General features: G+C 41.0%; 1 long non-coding RNA gene across 6 annotated transcripts in view; it reads left to right on the forward strand.

The window, feature by feature from the left end:
• Positions 1-8,537, forward strand: part of LOC121825877 (uncharacterized) — a 31,191-nt gene extending 22,654 nt beyond the window's left edge. For 4 of the 6 annotated variants that reach the window (XR_006068245.2, XR_013048074.1, XR_013048075.1 and 1 more), the window contains 3 exons: positions 6,732-6,814; positions 6,907-7,038; positions 8,117-8,537. This is a non-coding gene — a long non-coding RNA (uncharacterized LOC121825877). Of the gene's footprint in view, positions 1-2,226; positions 6,815-6,906; positions 7,039-8,116 lie in introns of those variants that run through there. The other 2 variants (XR_006068243.2, XR_006068244.2) reach the window with 2 other exon arrangements.
• Positions 8,538-12,308: the final 3,771 nt, after the last annotated feature.

Genomic DNA, 12,308 nt, shown 5'->3' on the forward strand with positions numbered 1-12,308 from the left:
CAAGCTGTAACCAGCACCACGTCTACCTGCATGGTGCCATGTTCCCCACCTTGATGATAACGGACTGAACTTCTGAACTGTAAGCCTCTGCCCCCCAATTAAATGCTTTTCTTTATAAGAGTTGCTGTGGTTATGATATCTATTCGCAGCAAAAGAAACCCTAACTGGGTTATCCCTTTTTCCACAGCAATAACAGAATTTACAGTCTGGGTAAATGATGACAATAGAAGTGTGTTTGGCACCTAGTTAAAGAGGCTGGGAAGTTGAAGACTGAAGGGCAGCAACCTGCAGAGGCCTTCTTGCTGCATCCTAATGCAGTGAAAGACTTGAGAGAGAACAAACTTTTAAACAAACTCTCCCCAAATAGTGTTCTTAATCCATTCATGAGGTCATAAGGACAGTGCTCTCATGACTCAGTATTCTCGGACTGAGATGATAGCTCAGCAGTTAAAAAAATACTTGCTGTACAAAGTGTGAGGAGCTTAGGTTGGATCTCCAGAATCCACATGCTCTAATTTCCTTTCTGTTGCTGTGATAAAAACACCATGACCAAAAGCAATTTGGAGAGGGAAGGGTTTATTTTATCATACACCTTATAGTAGTCTATCATCCAGGGAAAGTCAGGGCAAGAGCTCAAGGCAGGAACTGAAGCAGAGACACGGAGAAACACTGCTTACTGGGCCTCTTCAGTGTTTATTTTTTTAATAGAACCCAGGAGCTCCTGCTCATTGGTGGCACCATTCACAGTGGTGCCATATCCCCATGGATATGCCTACCTACAGTCTAATACAGGGAAGGGAATTCCTCAATTGAGATTCTCTTTTCTTAGGTAACTCTGTTTTGTATTAAGTTGACAAAAACTAACCAGCATGACATGTAAATGTCGGGTATACAATGTTGACCTGTACTCAGCCTTGGAAGTCAGGGATGAAATAGTGACTCCACAGAGTGTGCTGGCTAGTTATACTAGTCAGATTGACAAGCTCTGCGTTTAAATGAGAGACCTTGTCTCAAAGAAGAAAGCAGAAGATAAATCAAGGATGCTTCCCAACATAACCTTGGGCCTCTACATGCATACACATATATGTGTGGCCACACACATGCAAACATGCACACATGAAAGTGGAAAAAGGAATAGTCACACCTCTTAACACTGTGCCATTGGGGGTTTAAACTTCCAATGGAAGAATTCACATATTCAAAATTTCACAGATGTATAAATATTACATGACCTTTAATGCTCACTATGGCCCCTGTGTATTTATTGCATACTAATAGAATAGTATAGAATCAAGATCCCTAAGGAATCCTTTGTTTTCACAAAAACCTATCTTAAAAGAATCACTTTAAAAGATTGAAGATGGAGCTTCGTTGCTAGAGTGCTTGTCTACCCTGATGTTGATCCTTAGCACCACATAAATCAGGCATGATAGTGTCCCAGCACTTGGAAGGTGGAGACAGGGGGATCAGAAGTTCAAGGCAATTCTTGCCTACATAGATAGTTCAAGACCATCCTGTGCTACATGACATCCTGTCCTAGAAAAAAAAAGAGATTCATTTGGTCATCCTGATCCTACTGCTAATTTAAACATTTATGGAAAAAATCTAAAAGGTACTATTTAAAGTATAAGTAAGGTTAACAAAATAACCCAGAGTCTTAATCAAACTGATAAAGTAAATGCTGGCAGCACTATCTGGAAGTATGAGCTATAATTACAGTCATTCAGTGCTGTGTGGCTTGTTATTACCTTTCGCACCTATGACTGAATTGCTGAATGATTTGTGGTTGGGCCACTCTGAAAATGGAGCAGTTGTCACCCATATCTATCCAGCTGTCTACTTTAGTCCCTCTAAGTGGATCTCACTTCTCTTGGGTGGTGTTGGTGGACAGGAACTTGTCTATCAAATCTCAGACAAGGAACCCTTTGCTGTTAATTCTTATGTGGCCACTAGCTTACTGTGATCCTAAGTTTCTTGTGATGAAAATAAGCCTTAAGAATCAGAACTCTGATTCAGTTTGATTTTCAAAAAATAATTTCTGCCCTAATCATCTTACAAATTTTAATTTATTTATTCGTGTGTATGTGTTTGTGTGTGTGTGTGTGTGTGTGTGTGTGTGTGTGTGTGTGTGTGTGTATGCGCGCGCGCGCGTGCGTGCGCATGCATGCACGTACGTATGTACGTGCTTGCACACATGCATGCATGCACGCACGCACGCACGCACTTACTACAGTACAGGTGTTGAGGCCAGAGGGCAAGTTTTGAGTATTGCTTCTTGTCTTCTACATCATGGAGGTGGGGTCTTCTTAGTTATTGCTTCTGCTGCTTTGTTGCACAATCCAGGCTAGCTGGCCCATGATCTTTAGGCTGATACCCATATCTTTGATTTTGCCATAAAAGTGCTGGGATTACAGATGTGGGATACTACACCCAGCTATTTACATCGGTTTTAGGGTTGGAAGTTGGTTTGTAAGGCTTACATGGTATACTGGCTGGTTTTGGGTATCAACTTAACACAAGGTAGAGTCATCAGAGAAGAAGGGGCTTCAGTTGAAGATGCACCTCCATGAGATCCAGCTGTAAGGCATCTTTTCAATAAGTGATTGATGGGGGAGGGCCCAGCCCATGGTGGATGAGCCATCCCTGGGCTGGTGGTTCTGAGTTCTATAAGAAAGCAGGCTGAGCAATTCAGGGGAAGCAAGCCAGTAGGTAGCACCCCTCTATGGCTTTTGCATCAGCTCCTGCCTCCAGGATCCTGCCCTGCTTGAGTTCCTGTCCTGACTTCCTTCAGTGATGACAGTAATGTGGAAGTATAAGCCAAATGAACCCTGTCCTCCCCAACTTGATTTTTGGAAATGGTGTTTAATTGCAGCACAAGAAACCCTAACTAAGACACATAATGGTTTGAATAGGTATGGCCCCCATAGACTCATGTGTTGAAATGCTTTGCCCATAGGGAGTGGCACTATTAGGAGGTATGGCCTTGATAGAGTAGGTGTGACCTTGTTGGAGGAAGTGTGTCAAGATATAGAACTCTTGGCTCCTTCTCTAGCACCATGTCTGCCTGCACACTGCCATGCTTCTCACCATGATGATGGTGGACTAAACCTCTGAAACTGTATGCCAGCCCCAATTAAAATTTTCTTTTATAAGAGTTGTCATGATCATGGTAGCTTCACAGCAACAGAAACCTGACTAAGAGACATGGCAAGCATATTTACCTGCTGAGCCATCTCCCTAGTCCCTCACCAGAATTGTCTCATCAAATTTTCTATGCAGTTGTTTACTTATTTTGGTATCAAGATAGTGTAGATGCTGAGACAAGAAAGGGATATCTAGAATAAGAATGTTATCCCGAGGTGTGCATACTTTCCTTTCCCTCCTAAGTCATGGCAAACTCTTAAAAGCCTAGGTCAAATAGAGTGTCATAATTGTCAACACAAAGCTCTAGAGAATCAAACTGTGGATTTATCCATGTTGGCAAATAAGTTGAAACATATATTCAGTCCTTTTGGCCTATAACATGAGGAAGAATGTCAAAGAGATACCTGATCAGGCTGCGCCACAGTGGAGAAGGGTCAACAGGGGCAAAAGGATGAGGCTGTAACATAATGACCAGTTGGACAATCCTTTCTTCCATATGCATACAACCTAACTGCAGTGCTTTTCAATTTCCTGGGTGTGGAAATGATCGGTGGTCTTGTTGAAATGCAGCTCTGATTTATCATATCTTGGGAAGGACTCAGGACGCTATATTTCTAACAAAAACGTGGGTGTTGTGGTGGTTTGAAAGAGAAGGTCTCCATAGTCTCAGGCATTTGAATACATATTACCCAGTTGGTGGTCCTGTTTGGCAGGTTTAGGAGAGATGGCCTTCCTAAAGGAAGCATGTCAGTGGGGGCCTGCATTGAGAGTTTAAGGTTTTGCCCTCCTTGTAGTTTGCTCTCTCTGCTTTGAGATGTGAGCAAGCTCTCAATTTTCTGCTGTAGCCACCACGCCGGCTGTCATATCCCTCTGGACGAGCCCAAATAAGTTGCCTCGGTCATGGTGTTTTATCACAGTGACAGAAAAGTAACTAAAACAGGTGTTACTGATATTGCTACAAAGGCCCACATTTTGAGCAATGAGATGGCCTTAGTTAATGAGAAACTCATGCCTTGGGCTCCGGACTCTTTGTTCTCCTGATGTTGTGGAGGAGTGAGACCAAAGTAGAAATTAGAACATCCAAATTTAAATTTGAGTGTGCCACTTATTTTATGGCCCCAGCCTTTGAGACCCATTTCTCTTATCTGTAAATCAAAGAAAAAAATCCCTCATACCTCATGCAGTGCTCATAAAGATCAAATAGATACCATGTACAGGCTATTGGTAAGGGTTCAATAAGTGGTAGTTAACTCTGAACTAGCCAAAGCCAACAGTATCTGGAGAAGACACAAGCTATGGCTACAAATCTCCATGGTTTCCAGAAGAACAGTTTTATCAGCCTGCCAGATGGGGATCGACAGAATGCCAAACATGTAAATATTTGGAATGCATTAAAAACACGCTCAACAAGTATCTCTTCCATTCAGATTGGTCTTTTGGCTTAAGGAAGTATAAGGGCAAGGGGGGTTTCTGCAGAAAGATGCTATCTAACTTCACTGGCTCTTTTGTATACTTTGGAGCAGCTAACAGACATGTTGGAGAATGGTAATGCATGCAACATGGATAATCTCAATTTTCAGAAAGCCTTTGATACTGTTCCATATAATAGGCTGCCTAAACCAAAGACAGCAGGGATTCTTGATGAAACCCTGGGAAAAAAGAGATTGGCTAGAGAACAAAACAAAAAGTTGAGAATGAAACAGAATGGAAAATAGATAGAAGATGGGGTTACTTTCCAAGAACAAGGGAGAAAATATGGATGCTGCAATTATGATCGTGACATAGGCTGGTACACTGGATGGAAAACAGAAGACATGGAAAAATGCTGGACAGTAATATGACATTTCTATGACAACACCTTAATGTTATAAGAACTAGGTATTGACATGACTAGAAGAATGTTTAAAATGCTTAAAATGACATGAAATCAGTTATGACTTATGAATAAAAGTATCCAGCTCAAGACTTAGAAAAAAGCTTTATATTATAATTAATTATAGCCACTGTAACCCCATGGTACTAAGAAATATATATTATTATAAATCAGTAGACCTTAATGGGGAGGTATGTTTTACCTGGAAAATTTAGTAATGCCTGGAGAAATTTTTGTCATATTTTGGGAGGAGGGTAGTCCTGGCATCTCCTGAGTGGAGATGAAAGGTACTAAGAAACATCTTAAATGCAGGGTAAAGGACAGGAACCTCCTTTTCAACTATGTGTAGTTGCCTTAATAAATCCCCCAATATAGACCAGTCTGGAGGTTGCTGCACAGAATCCATAAAAAACAAAAAAAATAACAAAAAAAACCCCCGTGAGTTCCAATCTGGCTCCCAGATGTTTGCCTCTGCTCATCCTGGCTAGTCTTTTAGAAGCCATTTTCTTTTAGAGAAAAAAAAGTGGCTTTAATTAAAGATTGAGGAGGGTAATTGGGAAAAAATAATGGAAAAAAATTAAAATCTCTTATTGCTTATTTTCTATTACTTTCTGGCGTATAACTCAGAGAAGAAAGCATTTCTTATAATTAGATTTCCCTAGAGGTGCACTAAAATCAAATCAGTCCAGCCTTCAGTGACTGATTTCTAGGAATAGGTCAATGGGGCCTGGAAGGAGTGTATGAGGTAGTAGGTTCATAGGTTATATAGGGGAACTCAGTCTTCACTGTCAACCCTATGGCCTATCATTTCCCACTTACTGATTCTTCCCCATGAAGTTTTGTCTCCTGTTGTGAAATGAATATTTTATACCAGAATCTTCCTTAAGCAGCTTACTCTGCTAACTGATTAATTAACCTTAGATGGAATAGAACAGAACGGGGCCTTGGAGCCCAAGAGAAGCCAGAGAAAGGAATTCTGAGACTAGACAACAAAGGAAGCGTCTTTGGTTTACACTTTCCTTAAAAGTCAGAGTTACTTGTAAAAATGCAGCCCTACATCATTCAACACTTTACTCTCTACTTGTGTTGCTTCAATGATTTATTTAGTCTTAATTTTTCTACATATATTTATTTGTGCACATATAAATGTGGGTTCATGAATCATGGCGTGTGTGGAGGTCAGAGTGTAAATTTCAGGAGTCAGCTCTTATTATGTGGGTTCTGTGGATCACCATCAGATTGTCAGTCTTGAGGCAAGAGCCTTTATTTGCTGAGTCATCCTGCTAGCACCTTTTTGAGGCTTAAAAAAAAAAACATTATTCCATATAGCCAAGGTTAGCTTCAAACTCATTGTGTAGCAAAGGATGACACTGAATTGTGTGGGGGGCCAAACCTAGGGCTTCATGCATCCTATGGGGGCACTCTATCACTGAGTTATATCCCTAACTTCAGTTTAACTTTAAAAAGAGAAGACTATGTTTTTAAATTAACATGTGTAGTAGTTTGAATGAAATGACCCGTACAGATTCATGTATTTGCACACATGGTCCCTAGTTAGTGGTGGTGTTTGGCAAGGATATGGAACCTTTCAGAGGTGATACTTTCCTGGAAGAAGTACTTACCTGGTAGGGGAGGGGCACTTTGATGTTTTTTATCCTTGCCTTACTTACTGTTCTTTCTTTCTGCTTCCTATATGGGAATGGAATGTGATCAGTTTGCATCCTGCTCCTGACACCATATCATCCCTGCCTGTTGCCACGCCTTCCCTGCCTTGATGAACTCCATCCCTCTAGAAGTGTAAGCCATGCTAAACCCTTCCAAAACTTGCTTTTTTGTCAGGGTATTCTATCAGAGCAATAGAAAATAATTAATACACATGTCCATTACAGGAAATGAAACCCACAAAGTGCAAAGAATACAGTCATCCACAGCCAAAATTTATTCAGTCCGTCATATACTTCTGGTTCCTGTGTGTGAACACACAGCACTCACTACGTTTTTTAGGTAATTGAAATAATATGGTATGTGTTATACTTTCCTACACATTCTGAATATTCACCATTCAAAGCATTCAAGTTATGCTTTGATAGCAAAAATATAGTACACCAGTATGAGTTCAACTTTTGTAGATCTTATAATTGAGGTCATATGCTTTTTGATTTTCTGTGCTTGACTCATTTCATTTAGCATTCTTTCTTCCAAAGTTAGTTATGCTGTTGCTTATGACAGGAATTTTCTTCTTTATTTCTAAGACTGAATAGTATGTGTGTATGTGTATATGTATGTATTGTATTTATCCACTCATCCATTAATGCCACTTTGATTGAATATCTTAGCTACTGTGACCAATGCTTTAGTGACATGCGAGTGCAGTTGGTTCTTTACCATGCTGACTTCAAGACCTTTAGATGTATATCCCATAGTGGGATTTGATGGGTCATATACAAAATTCTGTTTGGAGTTTCTATACAGTTCCACATAATTGTTCTACTGATTAACACTTCTTCCAACAGAGTACAAAAGTCTCCTTTTATCTATTTCATCATCAACACTTACCTTTCATCTTTGATAATAGCCATCCAAACAGGTGTGAAGTGATACATCACTATAGTTTTAATTTGTCATAGGCTTATAAACACTGGGAGTTCTGTTCACATACCTGCTGGACAGTTACTTGTCATCTTTTGAGCAATGTCTTGCCAGGTATGGTGATACACCTCTTTAATCCCAGCATCCAGAGAGGGCAGAGGCAGGCAGATCTCTGTGAGTTCTAGGGCAGCCTGGTCTACATAGCAAGTTCCAGGACAATCAAGGTTACATAGAGAAACCTATCTCAACCTCATTCTCACCCACCCCAAAAAGAAAAGAATATCTGTTCAAATCCTTTACCCATGTACTAATTGTGCTGTTTCCTTGATATTGAATTGAGTTCCATAGTTCCATATGCATTTTGAATATGAGCTTTCTATCAGATGAATTGTTTCTAAATATTTTGTTCTATAGATTGTATTTTCATGTTGTAGATTTTTTTCCTTAGCTGTGCAGAAGAACCTTAGTTTGCTATAAAATTTATTTTTTGATTTGCTTTTTTTTTTTGAGATGCTGATGTGTGGCATGTTCCTCAGAATTGCAACATGCTCTCCAGGCTGAAACATTTGCTGCAGGAAGGAGTGGGAAGGCTCAAGAGCCTCAGGTGATAAACAGGAGGCAAACAAAAGGTCACATATCCGGGAAGAACAGCAGCTTGGAAGTTCTTGAAGGCCCCTGTCTACAATGGAAACTGAAGTAAACAGTTTCTAGGCGTGGAGACAATGACCAGACAACTGGAAGAAAATGTCCGGGCTGTGGAGCTGCCTGCAAATTACTGTATAAAGAGCCACAGAGTTGCTATTTTGGGGAGTCCTCACCCATGTTGGGGTGGGCTTTCTGGTGGTGCAGCTGCCTTTGAGTTATCCCTGCTTCTTGTAAGCAACCCCTCACCCATACTCCTGCTACTAACCTCAATAAAACAATCCATTGGTTCACCAACTCAGACATTGGTGCAATTATTACTTAGGTCTGTTGTGGTTTGTGCTTTGAGTAGATGTGTGTGTGTGTGTGTGTGTATGTGTATGTGTGTATGTGTATGTGTGTGTTGCATCTTCTCGGCAAAAGTCTTATCACACAACAGAAGCACATGTTTTCATGAATATGCATACATACCCTCTGACATACCTTAATATCTGAATTTGATTAATTCAATTTCTTTATTCCTATTTTATTTCCAACTTGTTATGGTGTTACTTTAAAGGCCCATGTTCAATATGCTAAGTCCCCTTATTCTTTACCTGATGATCCTAGTTCATCATTGAAAAATTCATGCTTTAGTTTGCAAGTTGGAAGGAACAAGAACACAATGATGAATCAGTGCCACCATTTAACCTTTACAGATGCCTTTGGTGACAGGGATTGATCAAGTGTCTCTAGAAAAAGAGGAGGATGGCCTCTTATAATATGTAACAAACCATAAATGGCCTCCTAAGAAAACATTCAGTAGGCCACACATTGAGACTGAGAGGATCCTCATAGTAGTGCATTACCCTGATAGTCTACAGCACGCTGTTCTCTCCTTCCTGCAAGGTTGCCTGACTGACTAGATCTTTGATTATGATGAGCTGGAATATTCTGAGTCCTGAGATGAATTATCTTGAGTTAGTTGTCCTATCAAACAGTTGCCAGAGACTTATAGCTGTGAATGGAAAGTAATACCTTCTGCAAGATGTGGAAAGCAATTCCTTAGCTGATACATTAATGAGCGTCAGCAAGTCTCTGTCCAGACAGCCTTCAGGCCACACTAGGGTGTGATGTTCTCAGCTGCCTTTGAATCACTCATCCAGCTGCCACTGCCACAAGCACTGGAGAAAAAGTGGCCATGAGAAATCAAGTACAAAACAGTGTGTGAATGCCTTGTGACTTGCCAATACAAAGAGTTTGCCAAGTGTGTTAATTACTTTTCTATTGCTATGATAAAATGTCATTTCCAAAAGCAACTTAGGAAAGAAAGGGGCTAATTTGGCCTTACAGTTCCCAAGGGATAGAATCCAACATGGCAGAGAAGGCCCAACAGCAGGAGTGTGAAGCTAGCATAACACCCAGGAGGCAGAAACATCAGATTTCTTCTGCTCACAAGAAGTAGATGGGTGCAGGGAGGTGAACAAGGGTGGATGGGGTTATGAATTTTCAAGGCTTATCCCCACTGACATACTTTTTCAGCAAGGTTCTACCTCCTAAAGTTTCCATAACTTTCCCAAACAGTGCCCCTATTTGGAGGTCATGTGTTCAAATACACGAGCTTATATGGGACATTTCTCCTTCAAACGACCCCAGCAGAAAACAAAGAGAGAATTCATTGACATAGACTTCAAGAGAGCAAGAGAAAAAACAAGTTTCCAGAGAGGGGACTTTGAACTGAAGTCCTGGCTTTATAAAAGGTCCTCACCTGTGTTAAAGATTCTACAAGCCTGCCTGATTAGAGAGAGCTGGAATATTCCATGTCCTGAGCAAAATTATCTCATGTTATCTTTATCCCCCACAACAGCCATTCATTGTCCATCTCTGTGTTTGACCTAACAGCCTTGTGACTATCAGATAAATCCCTTTTACTTGTACTAACAAACCACTAGCTTCTACCAACCCAAAGGCTGAAAATGCCACCAGATAGCATCTGAAGCCTGGAGCAAGATTTCCCCACTCTTCTGTAACCCAGGTACTTGATGTTCCCACCAATGAATTTTTGAAAGCACTTGGCTTATGACTTTCTTACTATAAAACATGGGAAATTGTTACCATATTGGAACATACTACTTGGGATTGCATAAATCCATGTTCCTATGGTATAGTCACTTATATTTGGCTCCAGAATATATTGACTTATTCCCTAAAGAAAAGTATCAAGCATGGTAACATGCATTTCTAATCTCAGTGTTGAAAATGAAGAGATACAGGATCCCTAGGGCTCCCTGGATAGCCAGCCTAGCCTAATCATGTGCTCTAGGCTGATGAAAGATTCTGTTTCAAAACAGGTAGATGGCATTCCTGAAGACTGCATGTGAGTTGTCCCCTGGCCTCCACACCCATACTTGCACATACATACATGCACACACATACATGAACACACACACACATACACATGTTCACAAGTAACAACACTTAAGTGCACTATCTTCAGAGAAGAGGACAGTAGTAGAGTGTTTATTGCTCTAGAGGTAGTGGGATCTAGCAGAATGCAGTCAATGAATGAGGCAGACTAAAATCACATGCAATAGCCAACTTTTTTTTTCAGAGCATCAGACAATTTATACTCTGAGGATTAAGAGGGGTCACATGAATAAAGTGTGAATTCACAAGGATAAGACACAAGTGTTGGGCAAGCTACGTGTGGCAAAACCATGTTTTTCCATAGAGGCATATAAACAAGTAACAATAGCCAGTTGTAATGAATAATCCAAAGTAAACTCACTCCTATCTGCTACACCTGGGAGAGGCACAAACGCACATTCCAAGAACAATTCCTGTCTTTGAAGAAGCAGAGGTCACAAGGCTCTTGTCTTGGTTTCTTAGAGTTTTCTCACGACTCCACTCTTGGACTGTTTTCCAACAGTAGAGGAAAAGCTAAGTGCAGATAAAGACAAGTGGAAGGTACTGCTTTATCTCTCTTGGCCTCTGCTGATTGACGTGCAAGAACAGAGATTGTCTTAGGATTTCTATTTCTGTGAAGAGACACCACGACCATTAGAAAGAATGGAACAAACTTACTTTATTCACAGATACATGACTGTGTTGGCAGTTTTGTTTGATTAGTTGTGATTCGTTTCTGGTCTTTTTTATTTTCTTTTGGTTTTTTGTTTGTTTTTCAAGACAGGGTTTCTCTGTGTAGTTTTGCTACCTGTCCTGGATCTCAATCTATAGACTAGGCTGGCCTCAAACTCACAGAGATCTGCCTGGCTCTGCCTCCTGAGTGCTGGGATTAAAGGTGTGCACCACAACTGCCCAAATTTCTGGTCTTTTAAAAAATGTTTTATTGGCCGGGCGTTGGTGGCGCACGCCTTTAATCCCAGCACTCGGGAGGCAGAGCCAGGCGGATCTCTGTGAGTTCGAGGCCAGCCTGGGCTACCAAGTGAGCTCCAGGAAAGGCACAAAGCTACACAGAGAAACCCTGTCTCAAAAAACCAAAAAAAAAAAATGTTTTATTGATTCTTTGTGGATTTCACATCATGCATATTGATTCCACTCATCTTCCCATCCCTTCTCATCCACCCTCTGCCCTTGCAACCTCCCCCCTTCCCCGCAAGATAAAACAAAATAAAATTTAAAAGGAAGGAAAAGAAAAATCTTGTCAAGGAAGCTGTAGTGCGATGTAGTGAGTCACACAGTATACCCTTTGGTCCATACATCTTTATTTACGAGTGTTCATTGCAATGAGTCATTGGTCTGGTTCGAGATCTCCGGTTTCTGTTACATTATCAACACTGGGCACTCACTGGGACTCTTCTTATATATACTGCTGTTGTCCTGTGTCATGGAGATCTTGCAACTTTGAGATTGCAGGACTGGCCTCTTCACATACTCCACCAGTTCTTAGAAGGGGTAGATGTTGGGATGGGCCAACTCATAGCCCTGTTTCTGGGCCTGGACGGTTGCTGGGTTGGTCAGCCCACCAGCTCTCTGTCATCCTCAACACCAGCATCAGCTCTCCAGGACCACCCAGGCTAGCTCACACTATGCAGTAAGCAGCAAGAGATGGGGCCAGTTC

This window comes from Peromyscus maniculatus, chromosome X, assembly GCF_049852395.1.
Source record: "Peromyscus maniculatus bairdii isolate BWxNUB_F1_BW_parent chromosome X, HU_Pman_BW_mat_3.1, whole genome shotgun sequence".
Taxonomy (NCBI): Eukaryota; Metazoa; Chordata; class Mammalia; order Rodentia; family Cricetidae; genus Peromyscus; species Peromyscus maniculatus.